The sequence below is a fragment of the Sus scrofa genome, chromosome 8 (assembly GCF_054392235.1).
Source record: "Sus scrofa isolate SSC_HxYL_T2T_F1_AM1 chromosome 8, Sscrofa_HxYL_maternal_Yorkshire_Landrace_v2.0, whole genome shotgun sequence".
Lineage (NCBI taxonomy): Eukaryota > Metazoa > Chordata > Mammalia > Artiodactyla > Suidae > Sus > Sus scrofa.
This window is the reverse complement of record NC_139390.1, coordinates 64,873,933-64,889,881: the sequence shown is the minus strand read 5'-3', so window position 1 is coordinate 64,889,881 and position 15,949 is coordinate 64,873,933. Positions and strand designations below refer to the sequence as shown.

Genomic DNA, 15,949 nt, shown 5'->3' with positions numbered 1-15,949 from the left:
ACCTCACATGGTACTATAAGGAAAAAAAAAATACATGAAAAGCATTTTCCATAAAGCCCATTGGAAAAGCACTCAATATATGTCAGTAAAGGTTGATTTACCAAGGAGTTAACATTACTTAAGCTTCAGGATCTTTATTTGCTGGGATTAAATAGCCTATACCTGATTTGGGATTAAAATGTTATATTATTTTTAAAGTGCACCCCAAATATTCAATAAGCCTCAAAACTAAAAAGTAGAAATTATTACTTTTTATTACGTATTTTAAAATGTCTTCATTTAATTATTTACAAAATAATAGTTATCTTAAGGAGCTTGGTGTAGCCAAAAAGTAATCAAATTTATGATCTAAAATAAAATTAACATAAAGCGAGTATATGGTTTATAACATTACGATGTCATAAAACTGACACTGATTCAAGGATGTCACTGTTTATCTTAAAGGAACTTAATGAATTGACAAAGTCATCTGGTCGGCATGGCAACCTGAGTACTTTTTCTCTTTTTGGACACCAGTTTGTGGTTACCACTGGGAAAATATAAGACTAGGAAGAAAGAAATTCCTATCTGTGCTGGGTAATTAAAAAAAAAAAAAAAAGCAAGTTGTTCTAATGAGCTACATTGCTGAGGAAAAAGGAAAAATTGTACTCATCCTTGAGTTTAAAGCTAACAATTCTGTCCATCTCTGACTCCCGAATTACAGGGAGTTTGGTGTGATGGAAGATATAAGTAAGCTTCTTACTCTCTTAAATTCCTGCTCTTCTTCCACCTGAAACCTTCTTAGAGCAGAATTCAGAAACCTTAATTCTCTGGGGAAATTAAACACGATATTGCTCAGATAAGGCAGCCCAACAGAGCATACAGAGCGAAAGGCAAATCCAGGTGATATCTCAGCGAAGCTGAAAGGCAAGAGGGCGACCTGATAGGGAAGGTTCTGATTCCACCCTCCCTACTTCCTGCAGCTGTGACCATGAAAAGGATTTAGCCTCCTGAACCTCAGAGTGGTTTGTTTGTTTGTTTTTTAATTGTCAATGAGTGATGATTCCTACTCTACATATCTCAGAGAATTTACTGTCAGTATCACAAGAGACTGTGATCCACACCATTTTATTACAAGAATCTGAATAAGGGATTAAATAATTACTACAGGAGAGTTTAAACCTTACTTCTTAGTACATAGTATTAATGAGGTTTATTTTTTCAAAATATCTTTGGAAAAAAATGATTTTTACTTTTATATACTGTGTAATATACTTGAAGCATAGATATATTGGATAATTTCATGAAATGAGTTTTTTGTACATTTATTGCCCGTTATTTAATTGGTAGTGGCACTGCCATTAGCTATGTGATCTTGAGGAAGTTTTCCAAACTGCCTGTCCTTTGCATTTCTTTATCTATAAATCTAGGTTAATAATAGTAGTAAATATGCAGAATAGATCTCTAAATTTTAGAAAGTGCCTCTCACATGGTAAATACATTGTGAGATTTTTATGCTATTATTATGCTATGCTATAATGCCAAGAGTTCTATTTAGTGCACAGATAAAATTTTACCATGGGACCTCATCAAACTGAAAAGCTTTTGCACAGCAAAGGAAACCAAAAAGAAAACAAAAAGACAACTTATAGAATGGGAGAAAATAGTTTCAAATGATGCAACTGACAAGGGCTTAATCTCTAGAATATATAAGCAACTTATACAACTCAACAGCAAAAAAGCCAACAATGCAATGGAAAAATGGACAAAAGACCTGAATAGACATTTCTCCAAAGAAGATACACAGATGGCCAACAAACACATGAAAAAATGCTCAACATCGCTGATTATAAGAGAAATGCAAATCAAAACTACCATGAGATACCACCTCACACCAGTCAGAATGGCCATCATTAATTAATCCACAAATAACAAGTGCTGGAGGGGCTGTGGAGAAAAGGGAACCCTCCTGCACTGCTGGTGGGAATGTAAACTGGTACAGCCACTATGGAGAACAGTCTGGAGATACCTTAGAAATCTATACATAGAACTTCCATATGACCCTGCAATCCCACTCTTGGGCATCTATCCGGACAAAGCTCTACTTAAAAGAGACACATGCACCCGCATGTTCATTGCAGCACTATTCACAATAGCCAGGACATGGAAACAAGCCAAATGTCCATCGACAGAGGATTGGAAGATGTGGTATATATACACAATGGAATACTACTCAGCCATAAAAAAGGATGACATCATGCCATTTGCAGCAACATGGATGGAACTAGAGAATCTCATACTGAGTGAAATGAGCCAGAAAGACAAAGACAAATACCATATGATATCACTTATAACTGGAATCTAATATCCAGCACAAATGAACATCTCCTCAGAAAAGAAATCATGGACTTGGAGAAGAGACTTGTGGTTGCCTGATGGGAGGGGGAGGGAGTGGGAGGGATCGGGAGCTTGGGCTTATCAGACACAACCTAGAATAGATTTACAAGGAGATCCTGCTGAATAGCATTGAGAACTATGTCTAGATACTCATGGTGCAACAGAAGAAATGGTGGGGGAAAAATTGTAATTGTAATGTATACATGTAAGGATAACCTGACCCCCTTGCTATACAGTGGGAAAATAAAATAAATAAAAAAAAAATTAAAAAATAAAAAAGACTGCCTGCAAAGGAAAAAAAAAAAATTTACCAATAATGGAAATAAAAAAGAACATAAGTATCCACAGTTTCAGTATTCCACAAAATGGGTATTTTTCTATTTTTTCATGTTTTTCCAGTTCTTGTTTATATCCTGGGGAATTTTGATAGTATTACAATCTAAAATTTTGTAGTTTTTATGTAACCTAACATTATATTATAAAAATTTTCTGTATTTCCTCTTAATATCCATACCTATAATTAATAGATATAACATTTCACTCAGTGTAATATCAATCACCATTGAACTTCTCAGTGATGCTGGTACTCTACTAATCAGTGTGTTCTTATAGTCTTTTTTTTTTTCCTTTTTTTTTTTTTTGGCCATGCTTGTGGTGTATGGAAGTTCCTGGGCCAAGGATTAAATCTGAGCTGCAGCTGCTATCTATGCCACAGCTGCAGCCACACTGGATCCTTAACCCACTGGACCACAGTGGGTACTCCCATTCTAATTTTGATGAATAGATCATCCTTCAGGATCTCCTGTGCAAGACTGTCTTCTGTGAATCTTCGGGCCTCACACTGTATATCTCTCTCAGCATTTCTACTACTCTCAGTTCTTTATTTAGTACTCTACCACCTGCCATAACTCAGGTGCTTATACTTTACTCAGTGTTGGCCATCACTTTCTCCATGTTTCTAGAAGCCACTTCAGCAATGACTTTGCCCCATCTGTTGGGCTTCTTATCTGTTAAAGTCTGGTATCTCAAGAAAATGCCTTCCAATTAATGACTTCTTGTTTATCTAGTCTTATATACTGGTCTAGGTAGTTAAGATATATGCTAAATAAGACTCAAGGATACTCTCTTCTCCTTATTTTATCACTATAGCTCTTCTGGTATATAATTTCTTTCTTCCCTTAATAGGCTCTGCACGTCTGGAGCAGATTTTTCCTGGAATTTAACCCTAGTCAGCCTGGAATCCAAGAGAGGAGATGGAGAGAAGTCCTGAGTTGAGTGTTTGTTGTCTCCTGGGGAGAGTCTTCCATAGCATCTTCCAGAATGGGGGTGGTGCTGGAAGAAAGGGGTCAGCCATTTATGTGAGCTCTGAGGGTTTCAAGGTTCCTGTAGAGACCACATCTTCTGTGGCCTTCGTTTAGATAGCCTTATTCCATACTGGGGCCCAGGTTTTAACAATAAGGGCCTGAATTTAGCGTAATGACCTACTTCAGTCGGAAATTATAGGTCACATGAGCTCTGTGATTCTACCTGGGCTCAGCTGTGTCTAAGAGAAAAGTGCCTCTGTGTAATTTAATAAAGAGACCCCTCTGAGTTTCATAGGTAGCATTTAACTGCTCGTTAATGGCTCTTAGTTTCTCATTATTCCTTTGCAATATGTCATCACAACTCAGCTGTAACCCAGAGAGAGACTACTATCCTTATAGAGATTGTTCCCCCTTGTGATACTGTGATTTATAATAAGAAATATATGTTTGGTCTCCAGCCCAGTTTCTGGCAGAGTTCCTAAATTCACTGGAATTTCCTACCTGCTGGAAGCTATGGAAGTGTCTTTTGTTAGGTTATTGTGGTGACCTTTGGACCCCATCTAAGAATGTGGACTGGTTGTCAGAGGAGCCAACCACAGGATTAGAGAGTAGGACGTTTCAATACACACCCCCATCCCCGCACATCCCCAACCCACCCCCAACCTCCTGAGACAGGGGAAGAGCTGGTAATTGAGTTTGAACAGCAGCGGTCAGTGATTTAATCAACCATGCCTATGTAATTAAGCCTCCATAAAAACCTAAAGGGATGGCATTCATACAGCTTCCGGGTTGGTGAACATGTGCAGATTCAGGGAGAGTGGTGTGCGTGAAGAGAGGATAAGGGAAACTCCGAGACTCTTCCCCATACTCTGCCCTATGCGTCACTTCCATCGGCTGTTATCTTGTAAGTAAAATGTTCCTCTGAGTTCCGTGAGCCATTTTAGCAAATTAATCAAACCAAAGAGGGGGTTGTGGGCAACCCCCAGCTTACAGCTGTTTGGTCAGAAACATCCACTTGTGACTGGCACCTGCAGCGGAGGCAGTCTTGTGTGATAGCCCTTAACCTGTGGACTCTGACACTATTTCCAGGTAGATAGTGTCAGAATTGAGTTGAATTATGGAACACTTGTTTGCTGGCAGGGAATTGCTTGGTGGTGGGTGACCCCCCTCCCCATCCACACACATTGGAATCTGGGATCAGAATCTCCCTCCCCATCCACACATGTTGGAATCTGAGATAAGTACCCATTTACCCCCACATCTTTAAAAGCTGGCCTCACTACACCTACAAAGAGATTTCTCTGGTATAACGTTGTGGGTCATCAACAGTGAAATCTTTAGTAATTAGAACATCACCAGCTGGGGCCTTGCCAACTTTTTGTTAACCTGCTTGTTTTCTCAGATCTCTACTGGCAATGCTTCTGTTTGTAAGGTTCCTCTGAGAAATATATGCCAAGATAAAATTAGATACATGAGTGAATTATTGCAGGGAATGGGGGTTAAAAATAAAAAGGAGGGAAATGAAGAAGGTGCAGAGAGCCTTGAGCAGCAAAGATGCTGAAAAATATCAGGAAAGAAGGAGGTTTGAAGAGGAAAAGTCTCAGGTTGCAGGGCATGTTGAAGAAAGGCTTGGCAAGGTCAGCTGGGAGTCTGAGCCAAAGTCTGTCTCATCAGAGAAGTCCTGCAACTCAAAGCAGTGATCCGTATTTGCACTCGTGCTCATACTTTGGCTAGAAGGAGCCTATGACAAGACTGGCTGGGAGTGAATGTGGTGGGGCTATAAAGGGACAGCAGTGGTATCCTCAGCCAAATTATGCAGGTCATCTAAGTCGGGCATTTCCTAGTCTGCCACAGAGGCTCTCAAAGCACAGTCGATATTAAGTTCTTAAAATTCACCATTCTTAGGTGCAGCAATTTACCTGGTCCTTAGAAAGCAAGATTACCTTCTTAACCTATGGGTACGCAGTAATTTAAGTACGCCTCAGTGGTAAAGTGGAGTTTGGCTGTGAGTAGAAGATCACAAGGTCCTTTGGCAAAATGATTGAATCAACAGCTGTACACACACCTGATTGTGGTCAAATATCAAATAGCTCTTGGTGATACTTATTTAAATGAGTAAATACTATTAAACAACTCAATGTGACAACCCATTTTTTTTTTTTTAGATATCTCTCATACTCTATAGTTAAAACATGTTTTCATTAAAAATATATATGAACTGCTATAGTTAATGGATCATATATTCTTTTTGGTTTATAATCTAACAATAGTAGATAGCCATTAACTACTATGGCCCTGCTTTGAGAATAATTATATAATAGAGACAAATGGATATCCTCCTCAATGACTTGTGTGACCATTTTTTTGGCTCATAAATATTTCTAAATGATAATTATCCTGCTGGTCACTCAGAGCTGCCCCTTCCTGTATTTATTTATGCTTTTAGGGCCACACCCATGACATACGGAAGTTCCCAGGCTAGGTGTCAAATTGGAGCTACAGCTGCCAGCCTACACCACAGCCACAGCAATGGAGGATCTGAGCCGTGTCTGCAACCTGCATGAAAGCTCATGGCAATGCCAGAACCCCAACTCACTGAGTGAGGCCAGAGATCAAACCTGCGTCCTCATGGATCCTAGTTGGGTTCGTTAACCACTGAGCCAGGAAGGGAACTCCCCGCTTCCTGGATTTCTTAAGGCACCATCACAACCATCATTATCATAAGGCATGCTTTCAGCACCATTATATGTGGTTTCTATCTTACAAAACTTCTGATCTAATCATTGTTTCCTGTTACAACTCTGTAATTTGCCATATGGCAACCATATTTTTTAAATTAAAATCTGATTATCTCCATCTATTCTTGAAATACTGAAATTCCTACTCCTTGTGTGATGAAGCCTAAAGTTCTTGACATTATCTTCAGGGTCTGATACTGTGTGCTTCTGCCTCTTTGTCTAGGTTTATCTCACCCCACTTTGCTCCCCCTTCACACACATTTCTTTCACACTGGCCTTGTGTTCCTACAAAGTGTGCGATGCAGTGTTCTGTTATCCTCCATGATCTACTCTCTGTGATACCTCCATACAGAGCAGAAAGTATACGTGTTTTGTAGACCCAATTGCCACTGGTCATTATTGTCCTACAAGGAATTAGGTTAGTTAATTGTCTTATCTCAACTTCTCCACAAATAATATATTTAGGCTATAGCGAATCAAAAAGACTGAATTTGTTATTTTAATTATTGGGAGGCAATTATAAAGTAGAAAGGAAACTAAGCATAGCAGGGAATACTGTGGTTTTAATCTCTGCCTCTCTCTTCCTATCTGATCTAATCCTTTGCTTTTTCAACCACACATTTGCTAAAAATCAAGTTTACTGTGTAGTAAGAATGGAGTGGCATGCTTTACTTTAACAGAACTTGTAAAATATTAATAGAGTTCAAGAAACTCCTGGTATCTTATTATTCAGGATACGACTGGCATTCAGTAAGTACATATTGAAATGATCTAAATGTTCCATTCAAATGCACTCATGTAGAAAAATGATCTACCTGATTAAAATAACAAGAAATTTCATTTTTTACTGCATATGGCATTCTTTGACTGAGCCTATAAATCAAATCGTTATGTATATTATAGTTTCATTGCACAAATATTTAAAACCCAGCAGTTCTTGAAATAAATATACTCCAAACTAATATTTAAGCATATTATTTTGTTATAAAATGTAAGAATAATGAAGAGAATCTTAATTTCCCTGAGATAGGCATTCTATACTTTGTTCTGTGTCCTTCTGGTTACTTTCCTTTAATGCCCATGGGTATGTACAGTATTCATATATTATTTCAGAATCATTCTGTGTATTTTAATGCATTCTTTAAAAAAGAATCCTTTTTTGTAGGGCCATGTTGGTTCCAGCACATTCTGAAGAAACCAAATGCCTTTGCTCTTTATTGTCTGATATTCTGAGGGTGATATTATGATATTTCAAATAGTAACACCTAAATATAGGGCATTTGTCAGAGTATTATCCATTGTAACTGCCTTTGTCACCTGAAACATATGCCTTTCCTAAAATGATCTGTTAGGAATAAAATTAAATCCTCAACAGCTTCATGCAATTTCCTGATAATCTTACTCCCCCATGATGATGGCATACTAGATTTCCTGGAAATAAATCTATTGCTCTACATGACAAAGATTGAACATTAAGAATTGTTTTGTGAAAAATGCTGTTCTAATGTTCTGTTCAAAAGTTCTTGATTCAGTTATCTGTTCAAGAGTATGTGCTGCTAAGGAGATTGGAATTTTCATTTCTTTAGGGAGAAATGTCTCCCAGGAGATTCAGGTGGCCTGCTCTTTGTCTGAGGGTCACCTAGCAAATTGGTTCCTCATAGCATCTTGTAAACACCTCACTTTTCTCACCAAATCATATTAAATTGGTTTGAGTAGAGCTGAGTCTGTTCACCTACATCTGTACATCTTAAAGAAGGGTATGTCAATAGAAAGATGGCTTGTCAATCACAGGTGATGAAAATAGGTGCTCTGTAAATGCTTTTCTTTTTGGTATAAAATATAAGAACATTTTAAGACAAAGCTAAAACATGCCAATATCTGGAATGAGTTTGGCCACCTTTTGCTTTCATTTATGTATATCTTGACTTCATCAGGAATAATAGACAACTAATAACAGAATTTGGCCCATTGATTTTAAAGCCTCTGATCACACTTTAATAAGCAGAGTTAATTCACTTTTCCTCTTATTGTCACTCATGAATCATTTATTTCCTTCCTTCTCTTCCTTCCTTCCTGTGGCTGTACCTGTGGCATACAGAAGTTCCCAGAGCTACAGCTGCAGGCCTACGACACAGCCAGGGAAACACCAGATTCCAGCTGCATCTCCAACCTATACCTCAGCTAGTGGCAACACTGGATCCGTAACCCACTGATCGAGTCCAGGAATTGAACTCACATCCTCACAGACACTATGTTGGGTTCTTAATCCGATGAGCCACAATAGGAACTTCACACATGCATCATTTTAAAAAATGCTTGCATTCCTCAAACAATGTCCAAAGCAGGAACCAATTTATAAACTGCTGGCTCTCATTCCATGCCGACAGCCACTGACCTCATCGAGGTTTTCGGTTAAGTGCAGTGGATAGCTCTATCTGCTGGTATCATGGGTGATTGCTCTGGGAATAAGAAAACCTGGACAGGAACCCAGGATTTTCTGCAAGCTGCCTGCAGTTGAGAGCAGGTAGTCAGTTGACTGATAGGAACGTTTATTTTCTCACATGTAACAACGTTTAATAGTGAGCAAATGGGAAAGTAGAGATTTTCTTACTCCTCTGTGTCAGAGACCTGTATTTATAGCATTGATGTTTCGGGGAGTCAAATTTTTTGAAAAGTGATGCTATCAAACAAATACGAACCACCTAGAAAAATTAAATTTTTGTGTGAATCTATCTTTCCTGCTTTAAAGTTTTGATAAGCAGGATAACTTATTAAGTGTAAGCTGCTGGTTTGAGCAAAATTATAGCAATTTGATTATCCTAATTCCTAAAACAATATTTACTAAGTATCTAATAGAACCCCTCAACATCATCTGATTCTTGGCAAAATTATTGTGCCCTGGGGTCATAGAATATTTCCAGAAACCATAATAACTGCATAAAAATATCAATTAAATATTCCAGCAAGGAAATAGTTCAGACTTTGATCTTTTGTGGGTTTTCTGTATAGAAATAAAAAGCCATTATTTAATTGTGCTCCTTGTGACAACATTTAAAACACAGCTTTGAAATACAAAGTGCTTACCTTAGGGAACTTTTTTTTTTTCCTCTCTCTCCTGCATCTGAAATCCAAATTAGATCCACTTCATTGATTAAAAATATTGCTCCTAGTGATTTGCCAAAAACTATGTTCTGAAATTTAAATTAGGTTAAGTATTTTGTAGCAGACTGCCATAATAATTTTCCAAAGCAATAGAATCAGTTATCAGAATTAATGATACATAAAATGCATTTTATGATTTTACTTACATTACCTTGCATCTCTTTTTTTCCTATTTTCAAACAAACTCTTGTCCGTCTCTGTGTATCTGCACTACCCAGCTACCCTAGCCGTGGCAGAGAGGAAAACGGGATTCAATATAATTCTTTTATATGTTCTTGTTTATGTTCAAAAGTAGTGTGGAACATATATAGGAAATAGACTTCATAGCCTGCTATCTCTGCGAATATGAAACACCCCTAAAGTGGCAGTTACCCCTTAAGTGGGCTTCCCTGGGGCTATCAGTGATGGAGTAGCTGGTATAACCTGCTGAGTGAATGGAGTAGTTGCCACTTGAAAAATCAAGCGATGGGCCCCTGTAGCTTAATGTCTCTCGCTGTGCAACTTCTAGGGACACAAGTTCCCCTTCTTCCCTTGTTAAACTGATGACAAATACAATCTTTTTTACTTAAACTATTCAGTCTACCATTCATTCTGTCATTTTGCCAATCAGTTCTTCCCTATTAAGCAGGTAGAGAGCACCTGCTGAAAACAAGCATGGTGCCATGGATTAAAGCTGCAGAACAGAGTGCTGGTCTCTGTTTTCATGGTGCCTGTCTTATGAGAAGACAGACACATAGTGCTCCAGGCAGGAATTACGTTCTACAGTAGCACAAATTAGAAAATTAACAAGTCTAGCTAGGGTTTACCGAGGACATTTCTCCAAGGTTCATGACAGGATAGGTTTTAGTTGCCTGGTGGCTTTGTTATTTATTTATATGTTGTCATAAATGTATAACAGAAAAACAGATACAGTTGAGATTGTTAAAAGATACCTTCATACATTCAGCTGATGTACAAAAAATGCCATCTAGGTCAAGTGACTGGTAGCTCCAGAATGTGTAAGTTTATTTTTCCTGATTGAGGGGCAACTTTTGAACATCTTTGAATGCTCCCAGAATCACCAGGCATCTATTCTAAAGGAGAAAAACAATCAAAGCAGCACATCTGTCCTACTGCTTCAGTTCATCCTCCACTACTGCTAGACTAACTGTTCAGGTGTGTCTCTTTTTAACCTGCTATTCCTTTTAGCACTTTATCTCTCATTTTAATTTTATCTCATTGTTTCAATGGCCACAAAATTCCATATTATACAACTAATATGGCCCCCTAAAGATCTTTTGAAGTACATGTTCAGGACGGCACTGGAGATTATCCATTTTAAGCAGATTCCCAGGTAATTTTTTTAACTGAATCTCATACTGCCACAGTGCAAGTGGCAGATTGATATTCAGTTCATACTCATTTTGCCCATTATATATAAATACAACACTTTTAATTGTTTTTACTTTTATTTGCTTAGAAGTTTGAAGATGACTATGCATATTTTTCAGGCATCTGATGGAGAATGTTTTAACGGGCACGTATAATGAGTGTGATATGAAAGTAGTGTGCATTTATAACTTTAAAAAAGTTCATAACAAATTGTAGACAAAATTCATTAAGATGAGTGTCGCATATATAAATGAAATATTTAATCCTTCTCAGGTCATTAATTTCTTAGCTAAGAGTAAGACTCACATGTAGCAAATATGTGATGGACCATGTTTTGTTAATAGAAAACTGGATAGGAAAAAGACCAAGAACATGGTTAAAAAACAAAAAAATGTTGTGTGCTTCTAAGGATGACTGATCAACATTTCTACATAAAGATAGATGAATAGGAGTTCCCACTGTGGCTCAGCGGTAAACAACCCAACTGGTAACCATGAGGACACTGGTTTTATCTCTGGCCTCATTCAGTGGGTTAAGGATCTTGCATTGCCTGAGCTGTAGTGTAGGTTGCGGACACCACCCAGATCTGGTGTTGCTGTGGCTGTGGTGCAGGCCTGCAGCTGTAGCTCTCTTTGGACCCCTAGGCAGGGAAATTCCATATACTGCACCTGCAGCCATGAAAAGAAAGAAAATGAAGAAAAAAGATAGATGAATAGTTAACCCAGTGGTCATGAAAATATTGCTTCTCTGTGGAAGAAGAGAGGTGGGTAGTTAGAATATATGCCATAAACATTAAACTTTAAAATGGAGAGTTTCTGAGGACGTATTTGAATACTTCATCATTTTGCCTAAATGCTTGAATAAGCATTATGCATAGTTCACATTAGTAATCAAGAGTGGTATAATTCACACATTCATTCAAAGAATAAATCCTAAAAAAAAAAGAATAAATCCTATAGTGATATAAGTATGTAGATTGTATTATTTAAATTGCCTGTTTCTACAATGCTGATTTTGGATGCTGTAAACTATGCTGTAGTCAATTTTTTTAACTGAATAATACAACTTCTATCATATCCTAGCACGCAGAGGCCATGTCCGTTGCATTTATGTATTCTTAGCATTTACAGCTGTAACTGAAGCATAGGAGGTTGTAGTATACATTGTGTATCAGTGGATGAATGAATGAGCTATTTCCACAAACATTTCAGGTTAGAAAATGGGACATAATGAAGCCTCTAAATAAGCCTAAAGAATGGGTGTTGCTTTTAGAATATAGATTATAGAAGGAAAATGTTTCACTTTTGTTCAGACTATGGCTGGACATGTTGTTAGAGATATTTCTAGACAAAACATATCAGCTATTTCATTCATTAAATGTCTTAATTGGAAACACATTGAAATTATACCTTGGAACAAGTACAAATTCATCATATTTTACTAATTTTCTCCTGAAATATTGTGCAATTATGAATCCTTAAATACTGCATTCATGTTTTGCTAGACTACAGAAATACTACTAGAGTAACATAATGAGTCAAATATTTTTTAATTGTTTTTTGTATTCAAATGCAGTGAAAATGAAGTACACAATAATTTTAATGAACTGGAAATCTATCCAAAATAATAATTACTTTTGGTGGAAATATTTTTCAATAAATATTTTTATGGGTGCCAATTCTGGAATATATAACAAATTTAGCTGTGCATTTATTTACCTAGACATTAGTAAAGTAATCTGATAAATGAAGAAAGACATGTGTTTGCTGGATTTTTAATGCCTTCCAATTTAATTGTTTACCAAAGGAGGTTTAGGCGAAGAAAATATGTCCATTCGGTGGGATGCTTTCCATTTATAAAAAAAGAAATGTTTTCTATATGCTGCCATAGAAGAATATCCAAGGTACATTGTTAAATGACATAAAATTATATCAGGACCATATACCATTATTTAATTTCCATAAAAAATGAACAATTATTCATAATCTTTCATTTAAGAACGAGAACACCAGTTTTCTTTTACTTTTATACAAAAAAGTATATTTCCCTTTTATAATACATATCAAAATCATAGGTATATTTAGAAGCTTTGTTATAGCAACCATGTCAAATTGACTTTTGATAAGTACTCAATTTTTCTAAATTGAGTTTGATTATGCAAGAAGAATACTATGAAGAAATAAATTCACAAACAGAAAAAATAATTATCATTCATAAAAAAGTGAGTTTGTCCCTGCATGTAATATGAGACATGTGCTATGTTTTCTAGTGTCTGGTGTTGTCCACTGTGTTTGCTCCAGGAGAAAGCTAGGGTCAAGAGCAAGTGGAAAAAAGAGCTGTTAGACTGAGGTCTCTGTGGGACAGTGAGGGTGCTGCAGCATCAGCATCCTTAGAGCCAACAGTCACTGCAGGTATGGAGGCAGCGCCAAGAGCAAGCGGGTCCTCACAGAATGCATCAGTGCTCAGAGCACCAGGAGCTGGCATCTTTCCTGACAGAGGTACCTCTGAGCATTGTTGGGCCACAGTGTGATAGCAATAAGTTTGGTGGAACCTGTGGCCAAACAACTGTGTTAGCCATCTACAACACCAGATGGTATCACTGATGAGGATGATAGAAAAGTTGTTTGGTGCCTTTCCACGAGTCTACATATACTGACTAACTGAATCCTGAGACTTAAGGGCACTTGTTCAAAGTCACATGTAACATATGCCTAGCCAAGATTGAAACTCAAAATCGGTCTTTAAACACTAAGCTATGCTGGGAGGCAGAGTGTGTAATTAAAGAAACACATTTGAGATTTCGAGTGATTCCCAGAATGAGTTGAAAACTTTAGACATTGGCGGAGAGGTGGGTAGCACAGAGAGGAGACAGCATTACCAGAAAGATCGTTTGGGGTCTTGGATGCAACTTTGTTTTATCTCTCATGAGAGTTCTTGGGAAATGTAGGTTATGGATTTGTAGGTAAAATGGATGCCCTGAAGTAATGAAAAGATAAGTTATATGCCTATGAACATAATCTTGACCATATTTCTGTTATAAAATGGAAACATTTCACTTTGTTTTTTGCCTTATAGACACAGGAAAGGAGGACAGGGAGCCCAGATAAACAGACTTACATCCCAAGTTTCTGGTTAATGTACCTTCAGTTTGAGAGTATTTATCTGGAAATCAAAGAAGTATTTACACATGTAAATAACATCACATCCATGGTCACAGGTACAGATATTTTTTTCACAGCATTGCAGATGATAATCAATTTTTTCAGATATTGCATATCAATTAGGTAATAATGTAAAGAACTCCAGTTTCCAGATTGTATAATTAGTATACTTCATTTTAAAAACTGTGAGATTTACAGGCTCCATGCTAGATTAATTTTGAGGTCCTTATTGGTCAACTAAAAATAGATTAAACCCGAGTTCACATTCTCATTAAAACCCTCATCAAAAGTGTCATTTCCTAGAATAGTCCTATTCAAACTTTCAAAAAAAATTATAGACCTTGTTTACTAAATAATTAACCATCACTCCAAAACATAAATATGTTAAAAAATTATAAAAGGTGACTATCCTCATATGTTATATAATTTACAAACATAAGCTTCAATATAAACATCTTTAAAATGAAATAAAGATGAAATATATTTTTGTAAGCATATTTCTAATCATAAGAACTTCAGAACATTCTTAACTCAGAAATTAAACCACAAGCTAGAGCATTATTCATTTTTAAATACAGTGGCTATAAACCACTCTTTCCAATAATCTGATTTGTTTCCATCTGTTCCCAACCTTTTATCAGATATGATTAAAATCATCATTGTTTTGTCTCATGATATAGGAGATGAAGAGCTTTAGCCAGGATGTGTTAAATGTCATATCTGCTTTTTTCTCATTGTGTTTGAGTCATTGGTGCTATTTTTAATAAGCTGTTTCCTTACAGGAATATTTTAAGGTCATTATCCATTTTGAGATTTATTTAGCTTAAACCAGCCATTATAACCCATAAATCATGTTACTCTGGCATATGTACACTGTACTTTGTCAAAACACATGGAAAGGAAAGAAGCTGTTGAATGTACCATTCTTACCTACTGCCACCTGGAACTTCACTCTTCCTTAAGGATGTGTGCTTTTCTGTATATCACACATAACCCCTGAGAGATGTGGCCTTAGTTAAGGTGCTAGTGCCACTATAGACATCAAATATAGTAAAGCATATTCCTTTTTATTTTTAAATCCTAAATGTATTAAATGCATACTTCTGATCTTTGATAAATTCTATTTAGGTCATTGATATATAATTATTTTTATCTACAGTCATTTAGTAGAAAGAAGCAATAAAAATACACATATACATATGTCTTTTAAAATATTTTGAAACAATGTGTATTCTGTAAACTATGTGGTCTAGTCACTCTGAAAAGTCTTTTAGGTCTTCTGCCTAAATTAAAAACATAATTAACAACATATATTCTGCCTTTAAAATTCCCTGAAGTCAGACATAAAGCATCAGCAAGGCAAAAGGAGATGTGCAAAAGCAGTTGTATTTTCTAATCGTATTCTTTATATCATCATGGAGCAATACCTAAAAGTCTAAAAAAGTCATCCACAACGGTGGTTGGGAAGTCTGTTTTCAGAATGGAAAACGTATGCTACTCAAGAGGTTGACTTCTGTGATTACGCTACATATAGCAATATTCACTGATAAGTATACTTTGTATTTTGAAAATAAGGCAGTATACATTACCTTTTTATTAATATTTATCTCTATAACGGTTTACCCACTCATCCTCATAGCACATTTGTGTTATGCTCAACATCAAGTGAATGATTGCTTCTGTCTCCTAAAGCAGGAATAGTTGGATCTCAAACAGAAATTCTCAAATATATCATTCAAACTCATGTTTTGTTTCTATTAGGAACAACTTTTCTCTCTTTCTCCCTCCTCCCTCCCTCCCTTTTTTTATATAATGAAGCCAAAGTGATCAAATCAAA

General features: G+C 36.6%; 1 long non-coding RNA gene across 1 annotated transcript in view; it reads left to right on the top strand.

Annotated features, from left to right (window-relative positions):
• Window positions 1–4,507: 4,507 nt before the first annotated feature.
• LOC110262011 (uncharacterized) overlaps window positions 4,508–15,949 on the top strand; it is a 29,105-nt gene continuing 17,663 nt past the window's right edge. Inside the window, exon 1 of the long non-coding RNA XR_002346494.2 lies at window positions 4,508–4,584. This is a non-coding gene — a long non-coding RNA (uncharacterized LOC110262011). The remainder of the gene's footprint in view (window positions 4,585–15,949) is intronic.